Source organism: Leptinotarsa decemlineata, unplaced genomic scaffold (assembly GCF_025532065.1).
Source record: "Leptinotarsa decemlineata unplaced genomic scaffold, Ldec_3_MD MMD2_tig00026361_RagTag_RagTag, whole genome shotgun sequence".
Taxonomy (NCBI): Eukaryota; Metazoa; Arthropoda; class Insecta; order Coleoptera; family Chrysomelidae; genus Leptinotarsa; species Leptinotarsa decemlineata.
This window is the reverse complement of record NW_027412704.1, coordinates 188,694-202,615: the sequence shown is the minus strand read 5'-3', so window position 1 is coordinate 202,615 and position 13,922 is coordinate 188,694. Positions and strand designations below refer to the sequence as shown.

Sequence of the window (13,922 nt, the reverse complement as noted above, 5' to 3'; positions counted from 1 at the left end):
GACAAATCATATGAACGAACTGAATTTGAGATTGCAAGGAGAAAATCAGCTTCTCCCTGATTTATACACCAATATCAAATCCTTCAGGCAGAAAATAATACTATTTCAATGGCAATCACGTAAAAAATGTGTCACACATTTTAAAACATGTGAAATATTCAGCCACACTACGTCAATTTTGCAATCGAAACTTTGAGTGCTTTGAAGATGAATTTTGATACTCGTTTTTCAGATTTTGATGTCATTGCGAATGAAATTAAGCTTTTTCAAAATCCTTTTGATTCTGACATTGAAATCCTGGCTCCGGAAGTCCAAATGGAAATCATTGATTTACGGTGCAGTGATATGCTTAAGAATAAATATCAAAATTCATCTTTGTTGGAATTTTATAAGAGTCTTCCACTGGAACAATTTGATAATTTGCATAAATTTGCTCGTGGGTTGTTTTCTGTTTTTAGTACTAGTTACTTGTGTGAGAAAATGATTTCCAAGATGAAGTACACAAAGAATGTTTACAGATCTCAATTAACCGATGAGCATCTTAAATCTCTTTTGATAATTGGTACAAGTAAAATTGATCCACAACTACAAAGTATTGTCGGTGGAAAATCACAATTACATAAATCTCATTAGTGTTTTTGTTTTACTGTGATTTATTTCAATTATTTGTTAGTTATTAATATGCTTAAACTTAGATACTCAAGTTAAGTATTCTTTGTCATCATTTCTGTCGTTAAGTTTTACCTCGCAAGTAAATAAAACCGAGTAATTATCATTCTGGAGACCCCTGTTCTATTGTATTTCAATTTCATCTCTTTCTGACAATATTTCTCTTTCAACTAACAACAGAATATTTCAGATCGGTTTTTTCAAGTAAATTAGTAAATTCTTCTACGGGAAAATTACCAATGAATTTGATCGAAAACTGTTGTGAAATGTTCAACAAAAATTTTCACCGATTTGTAATACTAATCTCTGGTAGCTAATATTGCCTTTTTTTCTCTATAAACTTCTCCACCGATATCTTTTCGATTAATTTTTGAGAAGGAAACGTTTTGGCTTTTTGCATCTCCATCTTCATACAAAAAATGTGGGAATCTTCGAAAGAAAAGAAAGAAGCAATCAATTTCAAAAAAGGAACTCTATATATAGATTTGTGGATCATGCGAAGAAACAACTTTCAGATACAAACTGGAAGAAAAGCCCTTTTCTTTCAAATAAACACCCTTGTAGATTCCCTCTTCTAAATTCCCTTCGAATCTGAACAAGACAGATTCAAATCTCTTTCGTGCATTCACAACATCGCCAGCGGTATCCTGCGAACATCCCTATCCCCCGTATCCACTGGGAATGCCTTTTTGATACTGCGAATAAAAACCGGATTAGGAAAATAAAATATTTCCGGCAGAACGCATTCTATGCATAAGCAGACCGGATGTGTTTGGAATGATTTACACTCGTGTTGGGTTTATTTATTTTCCATCTTGTTGGAGGGTCGGAAGACGGCAGTCTTGAGATCGAGAGGCTTTCCCATATTTGATACTTTGTCAACAGATCGAAATTCGAAATTTATTTCGGTTGGATAATTGGGAAAAGGTGTTGGTTATCTAATTTCACTCACTACGACAGAATCTACTGAAGATATAATAGTTGACAGGTTAGTTGCACATAAAACAAATATAAGAAACATATTTTTCCTCGTATTACCTTTCTATTTGATGACTGAAGATAGTATCACCATCTTTCAAGAAACACGGTTTTGAATCTTTATACTCACTTGAGACTCAAGAAACACATACTCAAAAATATTTTTCAATATAATGAAACGTCCCCATCAACCTAACGGTTCCAGGAACTAAATTAATAATTATAATCTTCAATCGCTTTGTGTATATCCCGTCCCCATTATCCTCCTGAATAATTTGCCAGTCCTGTAACGACTTGAGGACCTGAAGCTTGAGCAGCGGAACCAAATTCTGACCACAAGGGATTACAACACATCATCAGAACGTTTGACCCTTCGGTAATCCCATTCCAAACGCCACCGCTTCCATAGAGAGAATACCGTGCCCGATTCCGACAATTGGATTCCGTGGAATTCCATAACTTGGATTGCGTCCAGAGAAAAACAAACGTGCTGGCTGTGCCGGAGTTTGTGCATACAGATAATCGTGTCTGGGGTTTGAATTGAGGACATCGAAAACTTGGACTTCGTTGGCCTGCTTAAGATGGAATTGATCGATACTATGTTAGTTTTTTTTGTTGATAAGTATTAAAAAACAACCCAAACTGCGTCAAAGTTGCACTGCAGGTCTATCAAATTGGAAGATTTATTTCCCTGACTAGGCGTTTGTTTCAAATCGGTTGATCTACCATCTTGTACTTCTGGAATAACTGACGTTATTCCATTAGACGTGAATGCTTTATTTTCTAATAAAGCGATATTCTAACAACAAAATACGGCTTGATAATAAATGATAATTGATCAATAGAACAAGCAGAGAATAATAAATAAACTGCTCGTCAAAATATCATCAAGTCCATAATTCTACCACAAGTACATAGTTCAACAGCAACAATTTGAATAGTATGTCTCGTAAGTGATCACTTGTGTGGTTGGTCGGTCACTTACTCGAATTGACCGTCGTGTTGATCGGCGGTTCAAGCCCCAGGCTGAACTATAGATTTTCACTTGCTATCGTCCAACCCGTGTTAGGAACCACACGTTAAAAGGTGAGACCTCGTTAATCCTTAGCTCGCACAAGTTTCGACTTCTGAAGGCTGTCGTTCATAGAGTGCGACAGCTGGTTAACGGAAAAACAGATTTTAAACAGAGAGAGAATACTTTTTTGATTGACGACTTGTTTATTTTGTGGAAATTCATGTTCACTGAGGATACACTACAAAGACACACTTTTGTCTATTTTCCACGATATTTCTTCATTGTCTATTTTCACAAGGGGTAGTCGTTTTCAACAGCTCTTGTAGATTAAGGAACATTACATTATTGTCGAGGAGATATAACACAATTCAGCTGGAAACGCTGAACACGGCGCTCCTCAAGTGCGATTCCTTCTTCATCTGTAGTGGGCTTATTTGGCATTATTTCGCAGTGGAATTGCATTACGGCTTCGTTGTGAAAGAATCGATCTTCTCGCTCGTTGCATTAGAAATAATACTGTTGAAGAGTTGGGAAGGAAAAGTCTTGACTTTCTACTTCTTCATCTCCATACAAAAAAGTGGGAATCATCCTAAGAAAGTAAGGAAGTCAATAACATTAAAATTAACTGTTTACAAGTGATTTCTTTTGTATGAAGATCGATAAGTAGAAAGTAAGACTTTTCTTTCCTAAATTGTTTGTCTTTCTGTCTCAAAAATCAATCTGTCCTGAAAATACGCACGTTTTGATTTATGCTGTGAAATATATTGCCGACTTTGTTCATTATGAGAAACAATTATTCATACACGCACAGTGATAACTGTCACAACTTAATAAAGCGAACGTCGTCAATTCCTTAAATCAATCCTCTTTATTTTCGTAATTTTCCGAATGTTCTAATAGTTATTCTACAAATCATCTGGAAAACTTGTTCTGCTCGATAAATGACGATAGTAATCAGCATCTAACCCGTTTCTTACTCTTTAGTCTATTTAGTTCATCTCCATCAGTTGGGTTACATTCTTCTTAACTTTTTTTCTACTTAGGTTACAATTTTACAAACTTTTTTTTTAACTCACAGAGTAGAAAACTGTTATTGCTCCCAAGCATTCAAAACAGGAAAACAGTTTTTGGTTTTTGTCCATGTCACTAACTATTGCATAGTTCTGTTCGTCATTTCCATATCAATTTTTTACAGTGGACTTTCTTTCCGAACACGACGATTTTGTGGCTCTCAACTGAGAACGTAAATTCTTCCGCTAAATTCCCAACTACGTGGAAAATGTCTGGACACTTTAATGTCTCTCCACACAACCAGAATACATAATCAAGACAATTCGTGCTCCATCCAGGAAAAGAAGGATAACTGGGACTAAGACATATCAAGTTAAATTAATATCCCCTAATTAGTGCTTGTGTTCTGCAGGAGTAGCAAGCTGCAGAATGTCGGATTATTAGAGTTAATCCAATTTTCCGCACAAACTGCATCTATGCAAGGCGATGTTTCAGAAATGGCGTGTCAGTGAGTCGGATGAATATTTGCACAAGCTTACAAGTGACGAGAAATTTCAAGAGTTTTTTTTTTATTTCTTTCATTGACAGATGTTAGAAGAATGGAAATGTTCAGTGACCCTTTATTACAATAGGAAAGATTCTTTGTTGGACAACATGCACGTATTTTTCATAATGTGGAATACTGAAGTCATAAAAAGTCAAAAAACATCTAAAACTCTATCATTTTTAAAAAATTGAATGAATTATCTTCTACATCACAAAATGGCGCTGCAAGAAATATGTCCTTTGAAAATATTCAACCAGACTAGAATAACGATCCACTGTTGGTTACTAGGAGACCCAATGAACTTGCTTTCATTCACTTAATTATTCACAATAGAGACAATCATCATCAATAATCCAGCGGTTGCCGTATAAATTCCATTTTGTAATGATGCCGTATTTAAAAGTCAACTACCTGAGGATATCCGTAAGTCCAGGAAGCTGGCAAGTTCGTCCTCTTTTGAACTTCCTGAGCGACTAATCCCGGAGGAATACAATGCTCACACTTCTGTTTTACGCCAACTATTCATTGTTCGATTGTTCAGAGTAAACTCGCTGTAATAAGACCTTCATTAACGGTTTGACCTACTGAGACAATGGTTAGGGGATTTTGGAAAAAAATCATTGAAATTTCTACTTTTCTAGCAATATAAAAGGGTTATGAACCTTTCGAAACGAAGAAGAAAAGAGTTAACTATACCGGTAGAGGGTCTTTACAAAGATAATGCCTAGAGATTTCATTCAGATACAAACTGGAAGAGAAAGATCATACAAGACAACTGCTTCCAAGGACGAGAGCATGGAAAACGGTGCAGCCATAAAAAATATAATAAATGATTCAAATCTAAACGCAAGACAGTTTTGGAATTCCGTAAAACGAGCATACAATATTTAAAAAAATAAGGGAAGCATGATAAGCTGAAGAAATTATTGATATGTTTCAAGAGTTTGTCCGTTTTTATGTAACTTTCGAAACATTTTGTTTATACCAATGTATCTCGCATGGATACCGTCGTCAGACTTTTGTGTAACTGTAACAAACAATATAGGAAATAGCTAGAGAGCCATACACAAAAATGATATGACAAGCCATAGCATCGAAGTTTGGCCAGCAAACCCTCATACCACACACGGTCAAGGGCCTTAGAAATATCAAGCTCCTTCAGATCGGTAGATAAGAAGAAGGGGAACAATGTAATGGCTCGCTAGATCCCCTGATCTCAGCCCATTGGCTCATTCGATATCTAAAGTCTACAATAACAAATCTGGCAATATCATGAGCTAAAAAGACTGAACCAAGCCAGGAAAGTAGAAAGTGACACCCGAAGTGCTTCGAAATGTCAGGAAACAATTCAGAGTGGTAGTTTTAAAGAAAAAATGTTTGTCGTCGTTACAGTATTCATCCTTCACTTTCATTTTTATATTATTATACCACACATCCTCTTTCTTTTTCATTTCCATTTCATCCTGAACTCCCTCAAACAACATTTCCTTATCGAAGCCCAATTATTCCCACTCTGATCGCATTTCCTTATCTGCTCAACTCTTATAATGAATACGATTCGTATTCAAAGCCGAGATGAAAATTTTAATGAATCCGAACCTCGAAAGCATCCTATTGCCAGGATGAAGAACGCACTGAACAAAAACGGAATACACTTGCTCGTTTAAACTCATTTTCGCCGATTTCTTTGTGTGATTTTCCAGATAATTGGCGAGTGACAGGGGTGAAAATCGGTTATTTTTACGAAAAAAGGTCCTCGAATGATACACAGTTATCCTTGATTGTAAGAACGAGCGAACTTTGAGACCTCTTAAATGATTTTATATTTTATGGGGTTGATATTAAATGGGAAACGGGAATGGAGGGTGGAAAATGATAACGAGCTCTCTCTAATGAAGCTGATGTGATCAGAAATTCCTTTTGAAGTGATAAGTATCTCTTCAATAAGTGATTTTCATTAGTTTTATCGCAGTCATTCAAAGTAGATGGACATTTTCTTCGGCAATATGGAAATAAAATTGCCATTAAACAATTTGTTTGAACAGTTTCATGCTGTTTCTAGTAACTTGCTTTCGAATTCAAATTAATTAACGTTTAAATTATAAAGTATAAGTATTCTCCTTTCTTAATGCTATCTAGGCGAAATAAGCTCTTCAGAGAAACAAAATTACATGTACATACTTATATTTGCCTAGACTTGCTTATTGCCAATTTTTGATGGACAAAAATTAGTAAAAATACGAAGAATGTGACATATTAGTAGGCGTCTGAATCGGAATCTTCACTTAGTTTTTGCTTATTTGCTTCGTTGAATGAAAAAAATGTTGTGTGCCTCAATTTTTCTATATAAATATCAAAAACTTGTAAACTCGAAATTTTGGCGAATTCGCCAGTGATAGAACTTTTTTTATAGATTAATCGTTGCTCTTGAACGATCCGTCCAATTTTGTCTGTCACATGAAACCGTACATATCCTATTTCTCGTCTATTTCATCCATCTTCATATTTCCACATAATTTTACTACATGAATAATACACTGTGTTTCAAGTGTTATTTACTTTCAACTACTATGTAGCCGGTAAAATTCACTCATCAGTTGGCTTAATTCATCTGAATATCAGTTTTAACACCATTTGAAAATCAAGTTTCTTCAGCACCAAGGATGAATTCTAAATTAACATTGTTATGTTGTAAATAGAAAGAAGAATTATTACTACTAGCGAGCCGCCCCGGCTCTGCACGCGGGTATGTGTCGCCTCTGTTTGCAAAATAATGAAACAGCAGAGCACATACTTTGTGGTGGCCCCGCTGGGGACCAAAACAGGTTTTTAGAGTTCGGCAGAGCCGTACTCTAACCATCTGACCTGAAAGACCACTCATCATACAAACTAATCGGCTTCGTTGAGAAGCTGGGTTAATTTGGTCGAGTGTGAATAGGTGTAAGCCACAATAAACCCTTGCGGGTTGCGGTGGAGGGTCGAATAGACCACTCACTTTGAACTTAACCTAACTTAACCTCTATCTCGGAAACGGCAAGGCCTACAAGTTTGGTTAAATTGGACAGGTTTCCCATTTTGGCGAATTAGAATTAATCTCTTTTCAGATAGACAATACCAGTGGTTGATTTCGAAAAATTAGACAAAAACTAAATTCATCGAATTTCGGTTAAATTGGACAAACGTTTCCTATTCTCGAGAACTAGAATAATCTCTTTCCAGATTGAGAATATCAATGATTGTTTTTGAAATATTCCCCAAAAACTAGGATTGTCGAATTTCTTTTTTGCCTCTACCGACTCCATTTCGAATTATATAAAAAAAAGGCAGAGGATCTTTCAACACTGTTTCATATTTATTGTAATCTGATATAAACCAATTTGAAATGCGACATTTCGTTCATTGGATTTCATCATCAACAAACACGGCCTGTATATTGGCCTGTATATTCATTTCAAAGTATCTCCATCGTGAAATTCAAATAGAATCGATTTTTTTTGTGAAACAATAACGCTATCAATTATGTCAGAAAAATTAGTTGAACAACCTTAAAAAATGTCCATAGGTCAGATGATGGATTACTGGTCTATTCTAGACTAGACGAGGAACAAAACATACTTCCATTGTGATCGTAAACCCAAAGTTCGCGGATCCACTTCGCCACCACAATGCGTTGTGTTGTATTTGAGACTGAAAGCCCTGCCTGTGTGACAGAAATGGACTCATAAAGCTGTTTAACGCCAGGCATATTCGGGTGATTCATCATCTCCACGTCCACGGTATAAATTTCGTTAGGTGTTCCAAATGAAAAGAGTTGAAACTCTCTGAGAACAGTTTGAAGCGTTGTTTTAGGTCTATTTTATTTATCTTCACAACTACATATTCTTTAGTTTACTGAGTATTTGTGTGCTCTTTCATTTTCTTTATCTGTTCAATTTTGGACTGTGCTCCTATTCAGAACATTGCTTCTGTTCTATCAACAGGAGGTTATGTGTATACGTGTGTATGTATGTCTACGCATTTTTTCTAAATTTTATTAGTCAGATTGTCACATTCACTTTCGGCTTAGAAAACAGTTCAAGTTCAATTGAAATTGGTTTGATAGTTTCGAAGTTGTTAAGCAATACCCTTGAATGTGACAGACTGACTCACATCCCAAAATCTTGGTAGGAAAAATCAGAAGTTCGAAGGCAAACTGGTCTCAATGGTAAACTAGATGTGACTGTAGCAAAAGGATCACTGCAAAACGCAGCAATTCTAAGTATGCTGGAAGATCTGTTTAAAAATACTGTTTTTACGTTAACCAGCTGTCGCACTTCTACGAACGACAACCCTCAGAAGTCTAAACTTTTAACGTATGATTTCCAACACAGGTTAGACGATAGCAAGTGAAAATTGTTCAGCCTGGGGCTTGAACCACCGACCAAGACGATGGTCGATTCGAGCGCCGGTTACTTTTGAAACAATCTAGCTAGATCGCTAGATTGTTTCAAAAGTTTATTATCAGCAATAGCAACGCCTATAACATTTTGTAAAAAGCATTTTCATCAGATAGCAGCATCTCTCGACAAAGGTCCCCTCTTTTTATATGAGTAATGAGAGAAACGGTCCTAGTCATTTCCTGATGATGCTGACTCAGTTAGCAAAACGCTGGTGTGGGAAAAAAGTTTTCTCAATAAGAAATATTTAAAAGAGTTTCGAAATGCTATCCTTATATTAAATCAATTTGAAAATCGAGAGATTTTGGGATGAGATTTTGTGAGAGGAACGATTGGAAGACCAAAATTACTGCTGAAAATAATAAGTCACGGTATCATTTATTTTTCAAATATTCACGACCACATATGATGAGTTATTTTACTATAGCCACCCTGTGAATCACAGCTCCCTCTTTAAATCAAACTACAATCTACGTTCCAAAAAGAGCATAAATTGTTACGTGCCTTCACCAATTTGGCGACTCCGGTAAAAATTGAAAAATGAAATTTTGGTAATATCTACATTGTTGTTTTCTGTTAGATTTTTCGTATATCCACGATCACAAAAGATGAGATAAGGGATTAGTTATTTTCCTATAACCACCCTGTGAATCAGCTCCCTCTTCAAATAAAACTGCAATCTACGCCCAAAAATATGAATTGTTGTGGCGCCTTCACCAATTTATCGTTGGCGAATCCGGTAAAAATTGAAAACGGAAATTTTGGTAATATCTACATTGTTGTTTTCTGTTAGATTTTTCGTATATCCACGATCACAAAAGATGAGATAAGGGATGAGTTATTTTCCTATAACCACCCTGTGAATCAGCTCCCTCTTCAAATAAAACTGCAATCTACGCCCAAAAATATGAATTGTTGTGGCGCCTTCACCAATTTATCGTTGGCGAATCCGGTAAAAATTGAAAACGGAAATTTTGGTAATATCTACATTGTTGTTTTCTGTTAGATTTTTCGTATATCCACGATCACAAAAGATGAGATAAGGGATGAGTTATTTTCCTATAACCACCCTGTGAATCAGCTCCCTCTTCAAATAAAACTGCAATCTACGCCAAAAAATATAAATTGTTGTGGCGCCTTCACCAATTTATCGTTGGCGAATCCGGTAAAAATTGAAAACGGAAATTTTGGTAATATCTACATTGTTGTTTTCTGTTAGATTTTTCGTATATCCACGATCACAAAAGATGAGATAAGGGATGAGTTATTTTCCTATAACCACCCTGTGAGTCAGCTCCCTCTTCAAATAAAACTGCAATCTACGTTCCAAAAAGATTATAAATTGTTGTGGCGCATTCACCAATTTATTATTGGCTCATATTCTGAACCTTGCAACTTACTTTTATCATCAAAACTTGGACAGAAGATGATATTCCTCCAGTTTTCACACTGTTTGGAAACTACTTCAACTGGCGTAGATGAAACTTCCTCTAGGTCAACTCTTCCCCACGGCAATTACTCAGTGGTGGAAAGCAATACTTTCCTCGCTTGACATCCGAACGTGCAGCCTCTCGCGAGAGACTAATAAATAATTCCTCGCTGTAAAAAAGTGTAGATACCAAAGGGCACTTAGTTCGCCCTTTCCATTCATTAGGCCGCATTAATATTGCACGGCAAACTCTTCAAATATTACTTTTGTTCTCTAATTTGGAGTCGTACAGAATGTTACACTGGAGCAAAGGATCAGCCTGTTGATTTTCCAAGAAGAGAAATTAATTCATAGGGAAATTTTCCGAAATTACCACATTTTTCTAAAGTCTATCGACCCATTTCTCACTGAAATCATATACAATTATACTGCATGGATTCAAAAGAAAATGATGTCGCAGCAAAATGTAACCCCTCCACAGTATTCAAAAAAGGAAATGAGTCATTTAAACGACAGATTTCAAGGTCGCTGCGTAAGACGAAAAATGTAATTGAGTAGCCTTCTCTATCACCTGACTTGTATTCTCTAGAATGTTTGTAGCAACAAACATTCTTGAGTAAAGAAATGTATCGCACTCCAGTATACTCAGAAATGTCTAAGGACGATTTATTAATATACGTTATACAATTACACCACATGTGTTTCAAAATGAACAACTATGGTTTGGAGATTATTACATCATTTAAATTTTTTCCTCAAACTTCAGTGAAGACATGGAAATTTTACATATGAAATTTCTCAGTACTTAATTTAATCGAATGTTTTTTATTATTTTTCATTCGAAATGGCAGATTTCCCTAAGATCAAATAATTTTTTGGGCTAGTTCTTTCTCTAAGATTCAGCTTATAAAAAATTCCATGATTTCGGTTTGTAAGCGTTGTGAAGGTATCAAAAAAAAATGCTGTTGACCAACCTGAAGATTCAAATAAATTGAAGAAAAATATATTATCTCCAAATATTCAAATGGGGTAGTATTTTTCAACATGTTATTAGTGGACCTAATTTGGAATTGAATTGATCGAGAATGTGAACAAAATTTTGCAAAATACTTATAGATTTCTTGAAAGAATCAGATAGAAACCATTGATTGTCTCTTATTTAACACTTTTAGATTCTTTAAGGCTCATCCTGAATCAGTGGTTCACAAAACAAAGTGCCACAAGTTAGTAGAATTCAGAGTAGCAGTTACTCTGAATTCTAGAATGGATAATAATATTTTTTCGTTTTGAATAATTAGCGAACGAACTGAACAAACTTAACTTCGCTTCTTTGGGGGAATGAAAACAAGGGATTATTGAAACCAATGAATTTATTGATTTTCGTTAACTTCAGTATTTACCCCACAAAAGGTGCATTTTCAACGGAATAATACATTTCCTACCATTAGATATTATTTAGCAAATTTTCACAAATATGTTTTCAATTTCAACAAAATAAGTGGGAAATAATAATGATGATATAATATATACTATCCTTTCCCTTCCTATAATGCTTATTTGATTCCTCTATATTGATTTTTCAATTCTAGAGTGATTGAAAATGAATATATCGTTATCAAAAATAAGGTGTATTATTGATGGTTAGTGTATTTTACTGAATAATTTATTTTCCGATATTGTTCTGAACGAAATCAGTATTTCTAATATGTGTAATATAAATAATTTCGATATGATCAGTATATACAGTGTAGAAAGAAAGTTTTTGGCTTTCTACTACTCCATCTGATGGATGAGAGAATCTTCCAAAGAAAGGAAGGAAGTAATCAATTTGAAAATAAGTAACGCTTTCAATTTAAATACAGTGTAGATTATTGAATATACAACAAATGGGTTTATTTATTTCCTCAAAATAGATGTCAAAATAGAAATGGAAAAGGAATTCAAATAGTTACTATCTGAATAGTATGATTAAGTGTCAAAAGTGTATGAAAACTATAGCAGTTCTTCCAAAGTAAGCTCAGATAAAATGAAAGATCATGAATTAGCTATAAAAATCCAGTACGTCTGAGGGTATCTTACAAAACCATTATTAAACTTTTATATCCTGATAAATTTTGTAAAAAAATCCAATTCCAACATTCCCACAGCGAGTCCAGCGCCTATTATTCGTTATCTAGAGCAGCCACACGAAGAGCCAGTTTCCAACAACAAAGTGCATTATATTCATTGTATGATCAGATAGTCGGCCAAAATGTGTTCCTCCCACACGACGTTATTGCTTCATCACAGTTGCCATGAGTAAATGGTATAGGGCGAGCAGAGGAGAAGCCTGATAAACATCTGAGTTACTCATATTTATGATAGCAATACATAAAATAAAGGCGTCAATTCAGGAAATATTTTTTTCTAAGAAATACTGTGGAAAGATACATGTGAACTTTTTGTTGTTAGAAAATCAGGATAAACCCAATTGATTCTACTTTCTGTTTTATGGAATTACAAAATTGTGATTCAACAATTTAGAGTCATTTAGTCAGAGAATTTGTTGATTTTGCGCATTATTTTGCCATATAAATTTACAAATTTGATGACTGCTGGTTCCACAGCAGCAGTTTGCTTGAATTGTCAATTATTAGTGATTATCAAAGTCGCGATATACGTATATTCATTTTGAAACATATGGGCAAAATTCATAACAGGAACTATTGGTGGAAAGTTGATTGAATCAGCAAGTAAAATTAACATTTCTAGTTACTATTTCCCATTTCAATGATATTCCATGATCGAAAATCGGAATTCTTTCAGAGTATTTCATTCCTCTTTCTAAGTTGGAGCGAACAACAAAAGTTCACTCCATCTAGTGGACTAGGTACTAACTAACCGCATTTCCAACTGCATATGACTTTAGGTCGATGATGGTCACTATCTTGTACTGATGAGTGGCTAATGAGCCCGAAACCGGTCTGCAAGTGTGCCCGTTCCAAAATTGAGGGTCGACTCTTTCAGTTGCATTGCCAATTGCATATGCAGGAATTTTTCTGTGAAGATTCCTGCACTGACGCCTGTCGGATATAATCCAACGCCGTTCGTGGTATTAGCCAGGGGAGTAGTTGTTTTCTGATAGGCGTCAGTCCATTAAACCTAGTGTGTAGGTATAACCTAGATGTAGGTATTCAAAAAAATAACATTCACATCCATGGTACAACTTAATCATATAAATACATAGTTTCTAACAAAAAATAAGAATAAAAATATGGACTTGGAATGTAAGAACGAGAAATTTGTTTGTGAAGAAAAAAATTAATATTTTTCCAAAGATTATCGCTCATTAGATGTTCTGTGTTCCATTGCAGCTCAACTCACATCTCTGACAGTTTTGTTTTTCTACACAATCACCAAACTATTTGTAATTGATTGAAATAACAAAAATAGGAAATATTTCGCAATGCATTTCACATGATTCCTTTTTTAGAAATTTACTACGGTCATACTTGTAAAATATACCTGTTATAGGTCATGGAAAAAGTATAGTAATCTCTTCAGATGTTGAATTCAGTGTTTTTGTTTCGTAACTGATGTTTTATCTTTTTCTGACGCACTTTTTATGTTTGTTTCAGATATCAAGGTGAGACATCAATTATACGCTTACCGTGTTATAAAGTGAGTATGAATATAATTTATTTATCATTTCAATATAAAAAAAAGAGCAATAATTAATTTTATATTGTATGATATTTATACTATTTCAAATCAGCTCTTATATTCTATCTTATATACTATCAGCTAAAAGTTTCGTAGCTTCGTAGTATCAAATCCATATTATTTTTAGTAGACCCT

General features: G+C 34.8%; 1 protein-coding gene across 3 annotated transcripts in view; it reads left to right on the top strand.

The window, feature by feature from the left end:
* Nucleotides 1-13,922, top strand: part of Scp2 (Sarcoplasmic calcium-binding protein 2) — a 73,243-nt gene that overhangs the window by 28,194 nt on the left and 31,127 nt on the right. For 2 of the 3 annotated variants that reach the window (XM_023158439.2, XM_074185099.1), the window contains one exon: nt 13,703-13,745. The exons of the other annotated variant lie outside the window; for it this stretch is intronic. The gene's annotated coding sequence lies outside the window, so the exon portion shown is untranslated. The remainder of the gene's footprint in view (nt 1-13,702; nt 13,746-13,922) is intronic. 3 annotated transcript variants of the gene reach the window in all.